Consider the following 14752-nt stretch of genomic DNA (forward strand, 5'->3'; position numbering starts at 1 on the left):
CGTCTGTAAAGCTTTTCGATATACCGCCAACATTTTAACGTTTCCCGCCTAGTTTGTACCGACGACTTATCATTTGTATAGCCCTTCTGGTCAATATCAGACGGTCAACGTTTTGTAACTTTGTACCGACGACGTGTCGTTGGTATAGGTGGACTTTTGCCAACGACATATGTCGTCTGGATATGTGTCGTCTGCAAAGGATGACATTCTTGTAGTGTAAACTTAACAAAATGTTCAACTGAAAGACACTTTGAGGCTGATACCTTTATATGCCACATTTCTTGCTGTTTTAATTTATTACCTTTTCAAAGAAAATTTGGAATAATACGCTGCGGATCATTGTCTCTCATTTCGTCTATTAGACAAATGTTATATATATTAGGCATTAATTACATGTTTATATTCTAGAGGGATCATAGTGTAAATATATCTATTATTAATACTTATGTAATCGTGACATTCTGAGAAGATATACAATTCACGTTTTACCAATTTAACTTGGTATCAGAGCCGCTATTCCCTAACCCTAAAATTGGCGCCACAGCAGCCCTCAAGATCATCAACCTGCACCTGTTTCTACTCTTTCTTCCTCTTTTCTCTTGTCGATCAGTACACATTGACATTAGCCAATACAATGGCGCCTCTCACAGCATTCACTACTGCAGAGAAAACAGCCCACAACTCTTATAAATTTGCCTTTACCTTGTCCCCAAACAACTATGGCTACTGGAAAACTATGTTACAGCCCTTTCTGGTTACAAACAACCTGTTCGGGTATGTTGATGGCACCATACAGTGCCCACCAGCCACCATCGTGTCCACCACCCCTACAGGAAAAGAAGGCGACACCATGACCACATCCACATCTACTACTAACCCTTGTTACAATACATGGGTCTCTAATGATGCGCATGTTCGAATGCTTATTCTGTCCACCATCTCTGAGACGTCTTTTCAGCATGTTCAAGGTAATACATCACGTGATCTTTGGCTGTCTTTAGAAAGTGCTTATGCTCCTCATACTTCTTCTCGTGAATATACTCTTAAAACCCAACTTCTGAAAATCACAATGAAAGAAGATGAGTCCTCATCTGCTTACTTAACCCGTGCACAAGAGTATTCTAATGCTCTTGCTAATATTGGCGAACCAGTTAAAGAAAAGGACCTTGTCATGCTAGTTATCTCTGGCTTAAGAGAAGAATACAATGGCTTGAAATCTACCCTTTTAGCAAGACAGTCTCCAACAGCCTTTGCTGAACTTCATGGTCTACTGTCTGACCATGACTACATGATTACAAAGACCTCCACAGTGATGCCACCAGCCCAAGCGTTCACAACCACCACTAGACAGCCCGGTTCCATGGCTACTGGTTCGTCTCTATCACAAGATGAAGCAATCCAAGCTGTTCAAAAGCTTGCACAACAGCTGGGGTTACAGCTCCAGCGAACTAATTCAACATCAGCCCAAGCTTTTTACACAAATCGATCAGGAAACAATCGCAACAGCCAATCAACAAACAACCGTGGGCGTGGCAGCTACAACAATCGTCCACAAGGAGGAGGTAATAGAACCCAATTTAGTTGGGCATCTAATCAAAATACTGTGTATGGTACATGTAACAGGTGCGGTATTGGGCATGTTCCGTCTCAATGCCCTAATCGAGATCCCTCCACCATACGTGTGAGACAACAACAACCATCCGCTAATTTTGCAGATTATCGATCCCGGGCCTCCTCTACCTGGGTCATTGATACTGGGTCTAGTCATCATGTTGCATCCGATCTCTCGAGCTTTGATCACTCCGAGGCATACCATGGCCATGACAACTTACATGTTGGCAACGGTAAAGGTTTACCCATTCTCCATATTGGCTCCTCTAAACTCTATTCTCCTAATAAAACTTTTCATCTCTCACACATTCTTCATGTTCCAGAAATCAAACAAAACCTTCTTTCTGTTCAAAAATTCTGCGATGATAATAATGTTTATTTTGAATTTCACACTTCCTTTTTTGCTGTGAAGGACGAGAATACTCACACTACCCTCCTCATGGGTCCAAGTAGTGGCGGCCTTTACTCCTTCCACCTTCCGCAGTTGCAGTCTACCTCGTCTAAAGTTGCTTTCTCCGCTACTCGTGCTTCTTCCGTCACTTGGCATCAACGACTTGGACATCCCCATCCGCTGCTGTTGAAGTCAATGATTTCTAGATATAGTTTACCTTTATCAAACAATTTTGTCAATTCACCTTGTGATTCTTGTTCTATTGGAAAATCTTCAAAACTTCATCTATCATCTTCTAATTATAAAAGTTCTCATATTTTAGATTTACTCTTTTGTGATGTTTGGGGACCAGCCCCTGTTACTTCTTTTGAAGACCATCGATATTTCTTACTATGTGTTGATGATTTTTCTAGTTTTATGTGGATTTTTCCCTTAAAATCCAAATCTGATGTCTTTAGTACTTTCCAACAGTTTCTTCTTACAGTAGAACGACAATTTCAAACCAAACTAAAATCTGTTCAAACTGATTGGGGAGGTGAATTTCGAAACCTCTCTAAGTTTTTCTCATCTCTCGGCATTACTCATCGCTTGTCTTGTCCTCACACCAGTGAACAGAATGGCGTTGTTGAGCGTCGTCACCGTCATGTGGTCGAAACCGGCCTCACTCTTCTTGCTCAATCCGGTGTTCCACAACGGTTTTGGCATTATGCTTTTGACACGGCCGTCTATCTCATAAATCGTATGCCTTCTAGAACCAACTCCAATATCTCACCTTTCGAACATGTTTTCAAACACAAACCTGATTTTTCCTTTCTTCGTGTGTTTGGTTGTCGATGTTATCCACATCTCCGTCCGTATAACAAGCATAAAATGGATTTCAGATCTCTTCCGTGCATTTTTCTTGGATATAGCACCTCCCACCATGGTTATCGGTGCTTTGACCCTCTTTCCGAACGCCTTTATATCGCTCGTCATGTTCGTTTTCATGAACAATTATTCCCTTACCAAATCAGCCCATCATCTCCACCCACATCTTCATTTGATCCTTATACATCCTCTTATCCTAATCCTGTACCTGTACCTGACATATCAACTCCTTCCAATACATCCCCTACACCTCCTACGTCACCTACATCATCCCCTTCCAATACATCCCCTCCACCTCCTATATCACCTACACCATCTCCTTTCAATACATCCCCTACACCTCCTACATCACCTACACCATCTCCCGCATCATCTTCTTCCCCTATATCTCCACATGAACCTCCTCTTCCGCCTCTCCTTTATACCTTTGCTCGACGCCCTAAAACTACCACCACCACTCAACCAGAAAACACCACATCTCAACTAGCACATTCTACCTCCCAACCCGACAGTTCCTCCTCTCTACCTCGTCCTCATCCCTCTAATTTGCGTCCTAATCCTAAACCCTCTCAACCATATAGTCCGACCTCCTATCATACTACTACTGTTCCTACCGAACCAGCCACCTTTAACGTTGCTAACAAATCGCCTCAATGGCGTCAGGCCATGGCCGACGAGTATTCTGCTCTTCAGCGCAACAACACTTGTTCCTTAGTTCCTCCTCCATCGAATGCTAATGTTGTTGGTTGTAAATGGGTCTATAAGCTCAAACGTGATCCAACTGGGGCAATTACACGTTATAAAGCGCGTCTTGTTGCAAAAGGTTATCGTCAGCAACATGGTCTTGATTATCATGAGACTTTTAGTCCCGTTGTCAAAGCGACTACAATTCGGGTGGTTCTATCCTTGGCAGTCTCACACAGTTGGCCCTTACGACAACTTGATGTTCAAAATGCCTTCTTACATGGCGATCTCACAGAGACAGTCTACTTGCAACAACCACCGGGTTTTGTTGATCCGGACAAACCTGATCATGTTTGTCTTCTCCACAAGTCTCTCTATGGACTTAAGCAAGCTCCCCGAGCATGGTTTCATCGGTTGTCAACTGCACTTCATGCTCTTGGTTTTCGTGGATCTAACACGGATCCTTCGCTGTTTATATACTCCTCTAACGGTGTTCTCTTGTATATGCTTGTTTATGTTGATGACATTATTCTCACAGGAAATAGTACCGCTGATATCGACCGGGTTGTTCAGCATCTTAGTCGCATTTTTGCTCTACAAGATTTGGGGTCGTTATCTTATTTTTTGGGGGTTGAAGTTATTAAGCAGGGGTCCGACATTGTTTTGTCTCAAAGAAAATACATACTCGAGCTACTTGAACGTGCGAATTTGTCTAATGCCAAATCTGTGCCATCTCCGATTACTACCACCGCCAATCTTGCCCTTGGCGACAATCCACCATTTGAAGACCCGATTAAATATCGTCAAACAGTTGGTGCACTTCAATATGTGACTCTTTCACGGCCGGATATTTCGTTTGCGGTAAACAAAGTGTGTCAATTTATGCACTCTCCGACTCAGAATCATTGGTCTGCGGTTAAACGCATTTTGCGTTACTTACTTGGCACAGTAACAAGTGGACTTTTATTTCAGCGCAATTCCAATAGTGTTCTTCATGCTTACACAGATTCCACTTTTAATGTCTTGAATGCTTTCTCTGATTCTGACTGGGCTGGTTGTCCGGATGATCGTCGATCCACTGGGGGATATGCTATATATCTCGGTTGTAATCTTGTCTCATGGTCTGCTAGGAAACAAAAGACTGTCTCGCGATCATCAACAGAATCCGAGTACAAAGCCTTAGCCGATACAGTTGCTGAACTCACATGGCTTCAAACTCTTCTACAGGAGCTACGATTTTCTACTCGTACTGTTCCAGTTCTATGGTGTGATAATCTTGGTGCTACATACCTATCTGCTAATCCTGTCTTTCATGCTCGTACCAAACATGTTGAAGTTGACTTTCACTTTGTTAGAGAAAAGGTTGCTAAAAAACAACTCCTGGTTCAGTTCATCAAAACAGATGACCAGATTGCGGATGTGTTCACTAAACCACTGCCTTCTCAACGTTTTCAGTTCTTGCGGTCCAAGCTAAGAGTCGCTCCCCGACCTTAGCTTGCGGGGGAATATTAGACAAATGTTATATATATTAGGCATTAATTACATGTTTATATTCTAGAGGGATCATAGTGTAAATATATCTATTATTAATACTTATGTAATCGTGACATTCTGAGAAGATATACAATTCACGTTTTACCAATTTAACTTCGTCTATTTTGAAAACCTTTTTGTGGTCGTCTTGAGCCATTTCTAGGAGCTTGTGTCCATTATATAATGTTCTAGCTAGATTGCTTGCATATTCCTCAATAATTAATTAGCTACACCAATAAATGTGTTTTTGGGCAAATGATGTTCGTTCCCTCTTTGCTCTTATTTCGATATGTTTTCATCTCCCATTTTGTTTCCTTGTATCCTACGTGCATTTTGAAAGCAATTATTTCGATATGTTTTCATCTCCCATTTTGTTTCCTTGTATCCTACGTGCATTTTGAAAGCAAAATCCCCTATACCCTAATGTCTGGTTACTCCTTTGTGACTTTTAAAGCCAACCTGCCATTAATCTTTTCTTCTTCGTTTCTTAATTACAGCAAATATTGACCACCGGTTGACCTAATATGCATTTGATTATTTTGTTGCAATTTTTATTAATTAGTTATGTACTTATTAAGGACATCTTCCTTTCTCGCTCTTTCACGCAAAAACACAGTCAGCTACACACGCATGCTTACATCGGATAAAGATTTATAGAAAAAAAAAAAAAAAAAAAACCAGCATAAAAACATGGCAAGTACATGATAAGGAACAAATAATTATACTCATCTCCCAGTAACACTGTACATGTTCCGGTCTCGTGGTGTTGATCTGGAGGAGGTCAACCACCGTTCACAACATCCTATGATCGATGATGAGGTGGAACCACGATAGACCCCACGCAATGATATCTCTTCTACTATGTTCCTCTTAATTAATTTCTTCTCTATTCCTCTCTTCTTCTGTTGGCAAGTATACACCTAAGTGATGGTGTGGAAGGAGATCGTGGTGAGAAGGAAGGAGATGGTGGTTTCCATACTAAATCTTGGAGTTGTTCAGCAAAGATAAATTAATATTTTGATCTCAATCTTGGAGTATTCTATGTGGACGTCAATCCCCACATGCTTTTTAATCAACAAATCACAAGTGATCTTTTAATGTCCCCACCCATGTGTCCTTCGCTCGCTCTTATAAAAAATAAACACACACATTCACTAACTCAGAGGTACATAAATCAATTAGGGAATACATATGGAATAAGCCTTGATAATGCCTGATACATATTCAAATAAACTGGAGTGACTGGCTTTGTATTCTAGCAACTGGGTAGCTATTTTCTTTCAATCTAAGACTCCTTTTTGGTGTAAAAAAATTACTCATCCATCGATCTACGTACGTTATATGTTCTCAATTTCTTTTCGAACTTCTTCCCCTAATCGGTTCCATATTTTTCTATACAATCGCAAATCAGAATCAAACTTTTCCTTCATAGTTGAAATCTACGTTATCGGTTTATATTCACTACAAGGATATGGATCTCCAGCGACAAAAACCCTAACACAAATAATAGTCAATTTATTATATTTGCTAATAAGGTATAAATTATTCAGCAAACATCCAAATTTATATTATACAATCAAATTCCAATTACCTATACAAATTAAAAATAATTTAATTAATGATTCCCACTTAAGTATGGGCTTTGCTATTATTTTTAATTCACATCTACCAAGCATCAACAAATAATATTAATAAAATAAATATAACAGTGTATTATTAATTAATAATAAAATAATAATAATTACCTAGGCAGAGTTTTCGTGTGTTATTACAATTAGTATTTCATAGGACAATCTAGTGGAGACAAGGAGTATTCCCGTACTTTTCATGTCATTACTTTTACATTATATTTATAATCTTTCGAGATTTTAGGAATTGCGACAATTTTTTTAACGGCCAACATATAAAGAAAAAATCCCAGCAAGAAACACTCGGGAATAATACAAAGTTTAAAACAAAAGCACCAAATGTAAGACTAGACCACATCAATGTCTATTAGAAATAGGTTTTTAATGGTATGCGTCCAGTAAAAGGTAAAGACGACGCATAAACATCAGATATAAATAAAGATGACATGTTTTTGTGTGTCGTATATTTAGAACATACATCTACATTATTAGTTGTGGGCAATGGGGATATAAAGTCAAATATTGTCACCTCATATTTTAATATGTTATAACATGAAGTGGGGGTAATGTTCCCATGTTATAACATGGTGGAGAGAGAGAGAGAGAGAGAGAGAGAGAGAGAGAGAGAGAGAGAGAGAGAGAGAGAGAGATGATTTGATTGGGTGTTGTCTCCCGTGCTCGCTACCACATTTCATAACACCACATCTCATAACAAGCATCTGTGGCGGTGTTCCAGCCGTTACCATGACGTTAAGGTGCCTCCAGGTAGGCAAGAACGTCCCTCCACTGGTTCGTACTGAGTATTCTTATGAAATACCATTTGTATGTCATATTTTTTACATTTTTATAAATTCTTGACAAACATTTTATATGTAATAAGTTTTGACATATTTTATAAAACATATATTAATTCTACATTTACTAATATTCAAATTAAATCACACATATCATAATACGAAATAAAATATTATATGAAAAAAACACAATTCATTCCATAAAATATAATACGTCAAATATAAATAATCATTGAATGGTATATAAATATTATACATTGCTAATATGGGTAACATATTCCTATAATTTCTAAAGTATGTAAGTACACTGAGAATATTCTTCACAGACATATTTATTCAAATCAACAACCCACCTCTTGTAGTGAGTATTCTTCATGTTCTCCCTAAAAGTTTCTTATACTAAAGAATGTTAATTCTACCATTAACTTTGTTTCAACTCGATTTTACAGAATAATGAAATTTTTTTAATTAGAAAAACACTCATCAACATGTTGATATGTGTTAAATGATACGTGTTTTTAGATAATTTAGGTACTTTTATGATTATTTTGTAATAAATATAGAGTAAAAACTATTTATTCATTACTACTTTTATTTTGTAGTTAAAAATGATGCTTTGGAGAAAAAAAAGGTAAAAGAAGGTCGACAATGAGCTAGATTGCAGAAGATTTGAGAATATGTTGAAAACACCATCTACATCTTGTATAGGCTTCTCCATGTGCCAACATGTCCCGGAAAATCCGAAAAACTCGTTTATAATTGGAGTTTATGAAAATTTAAGTGTCATGTGTCGCGTATCCTTGTCTACGCGCCACATAATGTCAAATCCCTATAAATACATAGATAAATTCATCAAGAAAAATAAAACGAAAGAGTTGCCCACTTTTATATGATTCTAAAACCTTGGAGGTGCAGAAGACGGCCTAGAGAGGCCTTTTCGAGAATCTCTCGACGGTATTAGCCGAATGGCTGATACGGAAGTAGAAATATGAAGATCAAAAGAAGAAATCATTACGTTATCAAATTGTTTACTTTTCTGCCTATAATTAGTCAACTATTTGATTTCTTACATGATCTTTTCAATATTTGGGATTAAACACTTTATGATTATTGGACATTTATGAAATCCTAGTTTTCTTGTTGATTGACATTTGGTTATTATAGTTATTTAGTGTATAATGTTTATGCAATTAAAGACCCATACATATTAATGTTGATTTTCTTATGTTTATGTAAGTGAGTGCATGATCAAAGATTAAGTTCGAATAAGGTATCTTGTATCATGCTATTTTGCTAGAATTAGTGGCCCAAAACTCCATTAATGAGGTAGATAGTAGAGCTAGAGGTCAACCGTATCCGTAGGTTAACCATAATATAATTGAGTTAATCTTCATGATTGTTCCATTAACTTGGATAATTTGAGAAGTCACCATGATTAATGGGACTAATTATACCAATTTAGTCTTTCATTATATGAAATAATAAACTAGGTCTAGGGGAGCTATTATTATTTGGAGACAACTTAGAATCAAAGGATTCATTACTTAACCATTCGATTTAATCGATTTAAGAATCAATGAAAAACATATCAGTATCTATTTCAATTAATTCATCATTAGAATGAGGAGTAATTAAATACAAATATGAATACCTTTAGATTTAATTTTCCATAAAATTAGACATGGATGATAAGATTAGTTATTTAATTTTTTATATGATTTAACTGATTGCTAGATTAAGTGACACTTATTCCTTTTTATTAGCTTTCTTTTGAGATTGATGAATAAGATCATATTGATACATTAGTACACTTATGTTCCCCATGTATCCCATACCCTCACTTACCTAAGTTATGTTATTCCTGATCAGGTCCATTGCTTGGTTTGAATAGCTAGTTTGGTTTGTTAGTGTAATGCTTTATTTCTTGGTATTAATTTATTTCCACATTGTTTATGTTTTCTCTTTGGGACACGGTGTGTTGGAGCCTCAACACGACATGTCGAGACGTGTTTGACTGTAGAGTTTAATGAGCCCACACGGCGTGTTGAGGAGCCTCAACACGATGTGTTGACATTTGAGAAGGAAAATCTAAATTTTTAGGGTGTTGCACCCTATTTAAAGGCCTTAAGTCCCCCTGACTGGCCTCCTAACCAGCCTCTTTTGTTATCTAAAACCCTAAATTGAGTATTGTGCTTTTTTTGTGGTGTTCTTGAATTTTTGAGTGGAATCTAGTGGAATTTGTGCTCTTTTGAAGGAGCTTTGGAGTTTGAAGGTGCCTACCTTTGAAGGAAGGTCATAGATCCATAATCTTACCACCTCTTGCAGACTCTTTGAGGAATCAAGTTCATACCATCCTTTTTCGTTGATTAGATCTTCTCTTATGGGGTTTTGTTATGATTTTTGGCCCATCGTTGGGTTGTCTAAGGAATTAAGTTGTTTCATGGGTGGTCGTGTCCTATTAGATTTGAGCATTTTGTGGCCTCCTTTGGCTAAAAGGTGCAAGCTTTATAAGATTTTAGGTCTCATGCATTAAGTTCTTTATTAAGCATTCCTTGAGCTTTAGAGCTTCTCTTTGGCGTGCATGAACGTAAGTTTGGAAGCTTTATGTGGTCTTCCAGCTCTAAGGTGTCAAATCTGCATTTTGGGGCTTTGTCTTTGAAGATTAAGTGCTTAATGGTTAAGCCGTCACTCTAATAAGCCTGGGATTTGGGTTTTGGATCCATTTTGGTTGTTCTTAGGGGTAAAGTTAGACACTTTACCCTTCTAGATACCATTTTGGTTGAGATCTGAGCTTTGGAGCTTTTAAATTCGATGAAGGCAACTTAATGTATTAAGTTGTTATATTTCAGCGAACACGGCGTGTTGGCTTGGCTTTTCCCGACTTTTTATTAATAAAGAACCACGGCGTGTTGAAGGACAACACGGTGTGCTGGGTCAACACAAGTTGTTCACCTTGACTTTTGAATTTTGTCTTTGACCAAATTTGACCTATAATGGGGTGTTGAAGCATTTTGAGTTGTCTCTAAGGGATTGTTTCTGTTTAGGGGTTGGGTAGAGCTGATATTCGAAGCCAGGACCTATTCAGCTATCGTTCAACACTCGAGGTGAGTTTCCTCACTGGCTTTAGCAAGTCAAAGGCACCAATGTCAGCCGTTATTGATTATGTTAGGATGCTAGGAGTCTGTGTGACCCCTGCATGTGTTATGTGCTGCTATGTATACCGGGCGGGGCTCGATGCCAGGCGAGGCCTGAGGACTAGACCATATGCTAGTGTTTACGATCATTATATGTGTTAGCATGATTATGTGATATTGATTGTATGTGTATAACAGATGCATCCCAGTGATAGGAAAGGCCTGAGAATAATATATATGTATACCGAGAGAGACTTGATGTTGGGCAGGGCCCAATGCCGGGCAGGGGCCCACTATATGATTTCATATGTATGGTATGGGGTAGTTTGGGGTACTCACAAAGCTTTTTTCTTACTGTTTTTAGTTTATGTTTCAGGTAGTTCCGGTTGCAAAGGGAAAGGATCGGGTTGATTGCATCCCACACACCATTGGGTTTCTGAATATGATATTTTACTCTAATTTTTATGACATTTGATACATTGGTTTTGTTGAGATGTATGGATGATATTTGATAAATACTAGTTTATCTATTTTAAAAATGAAATTTTTGGGAACATATTTTGGGATGTTATAAGTTGGTATGATAGCCTTGGGTTAAGGGATTTAGGCATACTCTCGGGTGTGTCTAAACTCAAACTGAGGTTTGGTAAAGTTTTTTCCATAAGAAAAATATTTCTAAGAAAAGGTGGGATTTTCTAAAATAAGAAAGGGTGTGGTGCATGCAATCAGTCAAGCTGAAGTAATTTTTTTGCACATTACCCATACATGTTCTTTGATATGCTTGAACTTGTGAATCTGTGAATCGCATGCTAGCTAGGGCTAAGGATCTGCTCAGTTTTTGCATGATAGAATGCTAGGAGTAATGCCTTTGTATACCTATTATATGAGCTTGTAGAATTGTATTCTAGTAGTGATCTGTTAGGAGAGGATGACATGATTAGGTTATGCTTGGTTCTAGTTACTTGATGCTCGAATGCTGCTTACTTTATGCTCTTAGGAGTTCTAACTAGCTTCCGCTAACTGGTAAACGAATATGCTAAGTTACATATTATGGGAACTAAATAATTTTAGAATGTTAGGTTTTAACTCTATTGCGCAGCTCTTGTTTGAGTCTGACCGTTGTAGTGTGAGACCTCTCATTCGTAGAATTATCTTGTTTTAGTACTATGTAATTATATTCGTAAGCTAGTTAGAAGAAGTTAGCGGGAGTTCCTTCTGCATCTGATGGTGGAGAGTTGTGTGGAGTTTGCCCTAGGAAAACCTTGGATAAGATCTAGTGTTAGGAGCCTTATCTATGAGGGATGGATAAATGGATTTAGAGTAACCTAGTTGAGTCAAAGAAATTCTTGAGGAAAGTACGGATAGATATGGAAGGTGGTATGGGCCTGTACTACTGGTAGCATAGGATTCGTACTCGATTCTAGGAGGGCTGCGATAAAATCATGAAGCTTTTAGGGTTGTGAGTCCCCAGTATATTTTGATGTGTATTCTGATAGTTTTGTGGTCTATCTTTAGTATGGTGATATTGTGGGGCAGACCAGTCGGCAGTTCTGGTGCCGGGGAGTGATCAGGCTCAGAATCTGGAGACGGGCAGCTCGACGGGCAGACTAGGGAGTTTCTCTCAATAGATATTAGTCGTTGCATTCTCGATCAGACTCCTATGATCTTCGGCTTGGTCAAGGAGGGTATCTTGGAAGTTTTAGAGGAGCAATTGAGCTTGTTTCATTCTGATATGACGGCTATAACTAGAGCTCGATCTTTGACATTCAAGGAGTTTGGGCCTTGTGGAGCTCCAGACTATCATGGGGAGAAGGACCCCATTGTGAGCAAGCATTAGTTAGCAGATGTTGCTAACACTTTCCGCACCAGTCGTTGTCCCGAGGGGGAGAAGGTCAGAATAGCTTCCTGCCTTTTGAAGGAATGTAACACCTAGAATCCAGAAGACCAAGAAAGGAAGGAAAACCTCAAGTCTATAAGGCAACTCGTTGAGTCAGGGGGTAACTCGACTAGTTTGTGCAAGTATAAGGACACGGGTGGAAGGACCTAATCGACGAGTTGGGGAGACCAACTCAACGAGCTAGTCAGGGTTTGGGAAACCCTAAATTCGGGCCTATACCCTATTTAAAGAACACTACACCTCTGTCTCAACCCATTACTGCCCTCTCAAGTATAGAAGCAAAACCCTAGCCACCTAACTCCATTTCTTGAGCATTGTGAAGCTAAAGGTTGATTTGTGGTGCATGTCTTGAAAGATTGGAAGCAAGGAACAAGGAGGGGAGTGTAGATCCAACACCTACTTCAGTTTGGTAGGTAACAAGTCGTTACCTTGAGCATTCTATGGATAGATCTCTTCACCTTAATCTTTAAGGCTATTTCTCACACTTTTGTGGACTAGTTCTTATGTGGAACACGATCTGAAGTTTGCAAATTTAGATCTGGACTATCCAAAGCCTCTAATTTCATAAAGTCTCAAGCTTTTGAAGCTTGAAGCCCTCTCCATAGCATAACTCTTCCTTTATCCTAGTTTTTAGCATTTGGGACTTGCATGCATGGAAAGTTTTCGTTTTTACGTGGAAAGCATGCTCTAGGAGGTTAGATCTGCCTTTGGGAGCATTAGTTTGGCTTATAATCGATTGAATGAGAAGTGGACTGAAGGAACTCGACGAGTTGGATAGCCAACTCAACAAGTTAAAGAGAGTTTTCCTATTTCTGGTTTCTGCATGAACTCGACGAGTTGATAGGACAACTCGATGAGTGGATAGGGTTTTTCCCCCACATGGATTCTGCATGTTACACGACGAGTTGCTTGGCAACTCGGCGAGCTGAACAGGGATATTGCACAGTTTTTAAGGAACTCAACGAGTCAATGTAGGAACTCGGCGAGTTGAGACGAGTTGTCCCGATTTTGGAAGAGGTAGAACTCGACGAGTTGACTCGGTTTACCACGAGTGTGAGTAGCCAGGGAACTTGGTGAGTCAGGGGTTGACTCGACGAGTTGGATCACGATTTTAGAATTTTGAGTTTATAACTCGATGAGTTAATGGAGAAACTCGACGAATTGAGTCAACTCGGAGCGTTGACTTTGATCGTTGACTTTAACTTTGACCAAGGTTGACCTAGTTTGACTTTTGAGGGTATTTTGGTTTAAGAGTTATTTTGGTATTGGTAGCTCGGGGAGCCGAAGGAGTAGTTGTACGAGGAATTTCCAGTCAGCAGCCAGAAGAGTATCGACAGGGCTTCAGCAATGCAAGGTGAGTCTCCTCACTGTGTGTATGGGTCTATGGCCACAATGCCGACCCATTTAGTTTATGCAGAGTAGGAAGACCCGGGGGTTAGCCCTATCCATTGTATGCTAGTTTGTTACTCCTTATGGGTTTTGAGCATTCTAACACTCCGATGGTCTTCATGCAACCCTAAATGCTTTGGATCTATGTTTTCTCTAATATACATCCAAACTTTCAATATTCCAAAGCATCATCCTAACTAGCATACAATGGAGTATCTATACTACAAAATCTAGTTAGATGACATTCCTTTTGGTGTATTTGAAACCTTGAAACTTTAAGAGCCTAGCACCAATAATGTGAATGCCTCAAATGGAACCACAAATCACCACCGACAATTGGAAGAACTTGAGAGGAGATAGTACGCACTCAATATTGGCTAGCACTCCTACAAGGACTCTAGGTGCCAATTTCATGAACCAAAGGGCTTCTTATATAGTGTGGCTACATTAGGGTTACACCATGAAAACCGCACTGTGCATGACTTTCCACATTCCTCATGCTCCATGGGTTTTAACCTCCATGGAGTATCCATGGGTCACCACATGGGTTTAGCCCAACATAAGGAATCATAGATCATTAGCCCACTTTATAAGAATGAATGATTTACACAATCGATCCCTATATATTTAATTAGTCTCTTTTGATCACAAAATTTATTCCAAATTAATTCTTGATCAATACTAATTAAATAATATGATTTCATATTAATATATTAGAAATTATAATATATTAATAAATCATAAATAACCTCTTCTCAAAAGTCTATCCTTACGGATTGTTCCGGTGAAGTGCAACCGAAATGGGTCATGCTAGTCTTGGGTCA

This window comes from Lactuca sativa, chromosome 4, assembly GCF_002870075.4.
Source record: "Lactuca sativa cultivar Salinas chromosome 4, Lsat_Salinas_v11, whole genome shotgun sequence".
In the NCBI taxonomy this organism is placed as follows: Eukaryota; Viridiplantae; Streptophyta; class Magnoliopsida; order Asterales; family Asteraceae; genus Lactuca; species Lactuca sativa.